Source organism: Onychomys torridus, chromosome 18, assembly GCF_903995425.1.
Source record: "Onychomys torridus chromosome 18, mOncTor1.1, whole genome shotgun sequence".
Classification (NCBI taxonomy): Eukaryota; Metazoa; Chordata; class Mammalia; order Rodentia; family Cricetidae; genus Onychomys; species Onychomys torridus.
This window is the reverse complement of record NC_050460.1, coordinates 1084137-1091038: the sequence shown is the minus strand read 5'-3', so window position 1 is coordinate 1091038 and position 6902 is coordinate 1084137.

The following is a 6902-nucleotide window of genomic DNA, read 5'->3' as shown; positions in this document are numbered from 1 at the left end:
TACTGCTCTCTGTCAAGCCACTTCCCAACATCTTAGTCTCCTTTTCTCTCTGTGCTGACCAGTTAGAATGTGCATATGTGTTTGAATGTGAAACCATCCACTGGGGCATAGGCAATCTATGAGAAGTCACACCCCTGCAGAAAGCTGGCTCTTGCCTTCTCCTAGAAGCTATCAACCATCAATAGCACCTCAGCTATGGGTAGGACCTCAAAACACTTTCCTCCATTCATTTGAAATGTTGACTGACTGGATCTTGTGCTGGTCTTGTGCAGGCAGCCACAGCCAGTGTACTCATAGGTACAGTGAGGTCATAGATCTGGTTTAGTCATAGATCTGGTTTAATTTTTAACCAGCTTTCAGATGCAGTGAAGAGTTTGCTCTGCCTTGTATTCTAAATCATCTTTTGAGTAATTATCACCAGAATATACATGAAGGTTCTTTTCTGTTCAAAGATCTAGAGATGTGCACAGAGCAAAAACCAAGAAAAGCAGCCAGACTGATTAATGGCAAATGGGAGTCTGAAGGGATGGACTTGTGTCCCTCTTCCCTGTGCATCCCATCATCTTCAATCTCTTCCCACTGCCTTTTTGGGCCTTTCTATTTCCTGTGTCAGTCCATTCCAACCACAGCTTCCAATAAACTGTTTCCCTTAGTCACTGTATAGGGAACAAACACAAATAACAATTAATCATGTGTTGTTATAAACATGTATTCATTAAGACCACTGTTTTTATTATGTGCCATGTACCATACCAGGATGTGAAAACATAATGTTTAAAAAGTAGTTTTTGTATGGTTTCTGATTTAATGTGACAAAACTTGAAATTTCTGCATCTTTACTAAATTCTGCCTCCATCCATCCTTTCCTTTCCTTTCCTTTTTCATGTATATATATATATATATATATATATATATATATATATATATATATATATATATTCCTGTTATTACCTCCTGTCATATATAGAGAGAATGGGGACACAGCAACTGGAATAATTTTAACAGGTAGAGTCACCAATTAGGAACACAAGAAATATCAAACTGAGAAATAGACGGCTCCCCATCCACTGTCAACAGCAACAAATAACAGAGTTAAGACTACAAAACATACATAAATTGTTTTAAGCATCCAAGTTGGCTATCAGAGTAGGCATAACTAGAGTTAAAAGGAGCAGGGGTAGGTATATGCAAAATACAGTCTCAGACCTTCAGCATCTGCACTTCTATGGGAGTGACCATGACAGCAAGTTATCTGTACAGAAACCATTATCTTACTCTTTCCTCATTTATTATTAAATACTTTCCAGATTCCCCAAGGAGAGCTTTGCCTGAAGCCAGATGTCAGGGTGCATAATTCTAATCCTAACATTTGTAGGGGGCTGAGTCAGAACAAGCAGGAGTTCAAAGTTATCTTCAGCTACATATTGAGTCCAAGGCAAGCTTGGGCTAATGAGGACCTGTCTCACAAAACCCCACATCTAGAAGAGTTAATAATAACTCTCCCCAAGCACATATGTTCCTACAGATTTCCCACAGGTTTATTAATCAATGAGGGATGCTCTGGCTCCATTTCTTCCTGTCTCACTCCAGCATCAGGTCTGGCTCTGAGAGGGAAGTGCCAACAATGTTAGCAAGCCCTCCAATCTCTGGGAAACCAGATGAATGTGCCATTTCACTAATTCTGCCTCTGGTGGCATCTTTCATTAGATGTGCTGATGTCACTCTATCTGAAGCTGTGTTCTGCTGAGGTTACCAAGTCTCCAGTATAGCTGGTTGGTTCCCTCTCCTGCTGACTGTCTGGTCCCATCAACAGAGTGCAGTTCTCTGCTGCAGTGCATAAAACAGATGGCCTCGCCTGTGTCCCTCTGTTCAATATACCATGCTCATTACTCAGAATGCTGCAAGACACAGGAGACATGTAAGACATACTGATCTGGTTTGTTTATATGGAATTCTCTGAAATACTGTACTCTTGAGTAATTATGCTGGGAAGAGAAGTTAGAATGAAAAGCTGAGCTCTCTGCTTGGAATTCTAAATCTGGATGTCCAGCATTCACAGAGAGGCATAGCAGCATTCATACCCTTGACTCTGGAACCATTTACACAGAAAGGTCTGACTTGCATCCTAGGTTCTCTGCACTGGAGCTTGGAAGATGATGCAAAGCAGTTATAACCTGCATGAAAGCTTTTCCCAAGCGTACAGAAATCAGTAAGTTGAGAGAGTGTGCTTGTGTAGCACATTGTGATGCTCATTTTCCATAGTTTGACTTGTGCATTTTCCTACCACCTTGTGCTGTTATAACATGGAGGACTCTTGCCTCCACCAGAGTTGCTGATATAAAATCTCTGTGAGGATTCAGGTGGTGCTAGAGAGTAAGCACTACTGTACACCCTCCATCTGGAGTGCATTGCTTACTGACAGACAAAATAAGAGGAATCCTGAAGCACTCAGGAGTTACCCTTAGTGTATATGACTTCCTTCACAAGACTCTACAGACAACAGGCTGTAGTTAGAGTTTTCCTGCCTGGCCCACAGTCAGGACAAATCTCTCTCACCTGTCAGGCCCATAGACGCTCAGAACCAACCAAGTAAACATACAGAAACTTACATTGTTTAGAAACTGTATGGCCATGGCAGGCTTCTTGTTATCTACTTCTTTTTATCTTAAATTAACCCATTTCTGTTAATCTATACTTTGCCACGTGGCTCGTGGCTTACCAGTACCTTACTTCCTCCTTGTCATGGCGGCTGGCTGATAGCATCTCCCCACCCAGCCTTCCACCTCCCAGAATTCTCTTTTCTCGTGTCCTGCCTATACTTCCTGCCTGGCCACTGGCTAATCAGAATTTTATTTACACAGAGCGATATCCACAGCAACAGGCCATAGACTTTTCACAAGCTAACTACATGGAGATGTAAAGTGGCCAAGAAGTGGAAGAGATGGACTAAGGCATGCCTTGAATGAACACTTTGTCCACTAGCAGACAAATTTCAGTGCACAAAGTTCAACCCAAAAAGTTAGCTACTTCTCTGCCACTTCAGCAGGAGTCGGAGGCAACAGAAGTGCTTCCTCCTGTCCTCTAAGGGGAAGAGAAATAAACTCCATCAGCCCTCCACCCCATGACATTCAAAGACAGGCACATCAGAAAGAAGCACAGATACTTTCCCTGTAGCTTCTAAATAAATACCGCTGATGGAACTTCACATCTTGAAGAAACAATGTTCAATTCCATTGTTGACCTCCATGTCTAGAACTCAAGGCTGACCCTGTAAACAGTGCTGAAGGTGATTTTCACACGGTGCTCAGAATCACCTTCTACGAGCATGGAGAAGATGAGTGGTAGAGCATCTGCTTAGAGTGTTCAGGGCCTTGGATGGTGACCCAAGAACCACAGGAAAAGATCAATTTGCCCTTCCCAGTATTTGGAGGTTGTATATACTAACACCCTTAACTTTTCAGGAAGATTCTTCTTTAAGTGATCTGTTCATATGAGCAGACACCTAGGGAGCCCCCATTCCAGCTTTTTAAACAGCTCCCAAAGAATTCCATTTTATGTGCATATAACCTTGACTGTCGATAAAATCCAGGTGTGTCATCAATCATCTCCTGCTGAATGCTTTAGTTAATTGGACTTCAGTCACTTAACCTTTTGTCCAGCTTTCTGAACTGTTCACACTGCCCTTAGTATAGGGTATGTACACACCAGGTATGTACAGATCAATGACAGATGGATGACTGATAGGCATTAAATAATATGGACAAATGATAAATGGATGACACATAGATTTGATAGATCAATGAGAGATCCATCTCCTGCCACAAAACAAATGCCCATGGAGTTCATGCCAAATTTTTCATTAAAAACATAAAATCTGGCACATGCAGGCCCTGTCCTCATTAACAAAGAAATGTACTCCAAGGTTAATATCACAATTTACACAACTTCCCAATAGGAAAATTGGCATTTTCTAAGTATAATTGTGAATTCTGAATTACTTTATTTTGTTGTTGTTGTGTTGACATTTTTGAGGATTTTTGTTTGTTTGGTTTTTATTTTTGTTTCGTGACAGGGTTTCACAAAACTCAGGCTAGTCTCAAACTGCTATATAGCCAAGGCTGGCCTTGAATCTTCTGTGCCCACCTAACAAATGTTGGATTATATTGGTATATTCTGATATATGACCCTGAACTGTTATTTTATTTTTTAGTTGTTTTTCACCTTTGTGTAGTAATTTGTGAAAGCCTAAGTATGTGGCCTCTTGACTACAATATTTGTATGTTGTCTTCAGTGTGTCTGAAATTACTGTACTTACATATTTTTAAATTATAGGTCTTTATTACTTGCCAAACTATGATAAAAAACATCAATCATTTTGATTCTCACTCATTGCAAAGGAATAAAATATCCTAGAATTAGAGGGTTTCTTTCCATTAAGTTGTTCAGGATGAAGTGGGCAGTGTTCTGGAATGCAATGGCACAACTAAATTCTAAATAAACCTGCTGCATCAGACAGCAGACTGGGCAAAAACTTAGCAAAGAAACAGCACCATTGGGTTTACAGAAGACTGAGAAAGTGAGTGCAGCAGATGGTCTCTGCAACAAATGGCACTGTTTGCCCTGGTTCTTTATACATCTCCTTAGACCCACAACCTTTTAAACTTCAATTACACTGAAAATGTGACTTGATGTGGCCAACACACAAATCAGTTGGAAATGAAATTGTGCCAGTTTCATTCAAAACTTTACAAGTATCCTGTAGGTTTCTGTTCACTTTGTGGTTTCACCATTTCTAGAAGTTAGTGTCTGGGTTTCTCTAGAGATCTCAAATACTTCACTATCAAGCTACTCCCAGCAGCCATCCTAGATCTCCTGACTCTAAGTCAACCCACAGGTACATGAGTAGGTCTAATCAAGATAACATTAACAGCACAGCCAGTCCAACTCAGTAGACTCACAGACGGTCTGCAGACATATGAGGAAAATATGGCTTATCATTTCAAGCCACTGAGATTTTTAGATTGTTTTGTTATATAGTATTATTTAACTGATATGTGCAAAATGTGAAACTCTAGGCAAACCTACTTAAGTTTAAGACTTTTTTACTTAAACTTCCCAAGTTTAAGTACATATAACAATTTGGAAGTTTGTTGGGAAACATTAACTTCTAACTCTCCTTTCAAAATTAAAGCTATCAGACAGAAGCAAAATACGAGATGAATATGTGATGGAGCAATCAGCTATCTTATATTTCATATTTCATTTCATTTACTTATTTGGGAAGGGGTGCCTCAGCACATTTGTGGAGGCCAGGGGATATTTGCATGAAGTCTGTTCTTTCCTTCTGTTATATGGGTTCCAGGGGTTGAGTTCAGGTCATCAGACTTACTATCAAGTACCTTTATGTATTTTGCCAGCTTACCAGCCATGCACTATGTATTTTAAAGAAAAATGAGAGGTGAGGACACGAGGCTGGACAGAGATGAAGAGAACCAGAAATCAAGATATAATTACAATTTTTGATCATGTGGTAAAATTCAACAAGTACACCTTTGCACATGACAGATTTACAACTTACCAGTGACCTAGTCCCATCCTACAGTTTGCAAAGGAAGACTTTGTCCCATTGCAACAACTACCTAACAGAATTTCAAACTAAAGAGATCATCCATCTCTGTATTGGGTGATCTAATCAAACTGTAGAAGGCAAAGACATCAAAAATCATGATAGTGATTGGATAGTTACTTTTAATAATTGCTGCAGTTTTGGATCAGAACTGTTACTCTCATGGGCATTGATGGCGAATAGCCATTCTTCTGCTGTTGGTGATATTTTGGGAAGTTGTGGAACCTTAGGATGGAAGTCCAAGCTAAAGGAAGTAGGTCAGTAGGGGCAGATATTTGAGAGTGATACCTGATCCCTGGTTCCTATCTCTCTTGGTCACCACAACTTCTGCTGCCACGAGAGCTCCACCATGCCATCACTATCATGATGGACTGAAAACTACTGAGCTTAAAAGCCAAAATAAATCTTTCCTCTCTCATTTCTGTCAGGGACTGAAGTCAACATAATACAAAAGAATATTTCAATTTTTTTCTTAGACTAATTTATTGTATTTGAATGTATGTATGTACACATACACATATGCACCATGGCATGCAAATGGAGGTCACCATACAGCTTGCAAGAGTCCATTCTCTCATTCATCATGAGGAACCAGAGCATTAAACTCAGGTTATCAGCCTTGGTAGAAGACACTTTTACCTACTGAGCCACTTTATCAGAAGTTCCATCTTGATGTGGTCATGATCCAGACAAAGATTAAGTGGTAAAGAAAAAGTCAACATCTATATTCCCCTGGACCATTTCCACAAGTCAGTCACTGGAATTAATTAGTAAGCATGCTCAGTCCCTGAAAGTCTCCCAAATAAAAAATCATTAGTGCTAGGTTTTTATCATTTCCTTGTCTAAGCAGAAACAAAACCATTCCACTGGTGTCATGGTAACAAATAATATAAAAATGTTTATGCAAATTAAATTAAATTAATAATATTTTATCTGATGACAAGATATCTCCCATTACCAACTGTGTCAAAATTAATGAAAAGGTGGTATTTTCTTAGTTTGTTTTAAATTAATTATTGTATTCTCAGTTCTATAAGGGAATATTAATAAATTAAATATTTATAGATATAAATAAATTTAGAAGAATGAAAGATGAAGGAGCTAATTTTCACATGCCAAGTAGCTTAGAATTCTGTATTTAAATTGGCTAAAAATATCCTGAACCATTCTAAATCAATGAGCAACCACTCAATCCTTAAGAGTTAGAATTACTGCAATTGTACTCACTGGGCATGCTGAGATATCTGTAAAATTGAGTATAAATATATGAAAGACT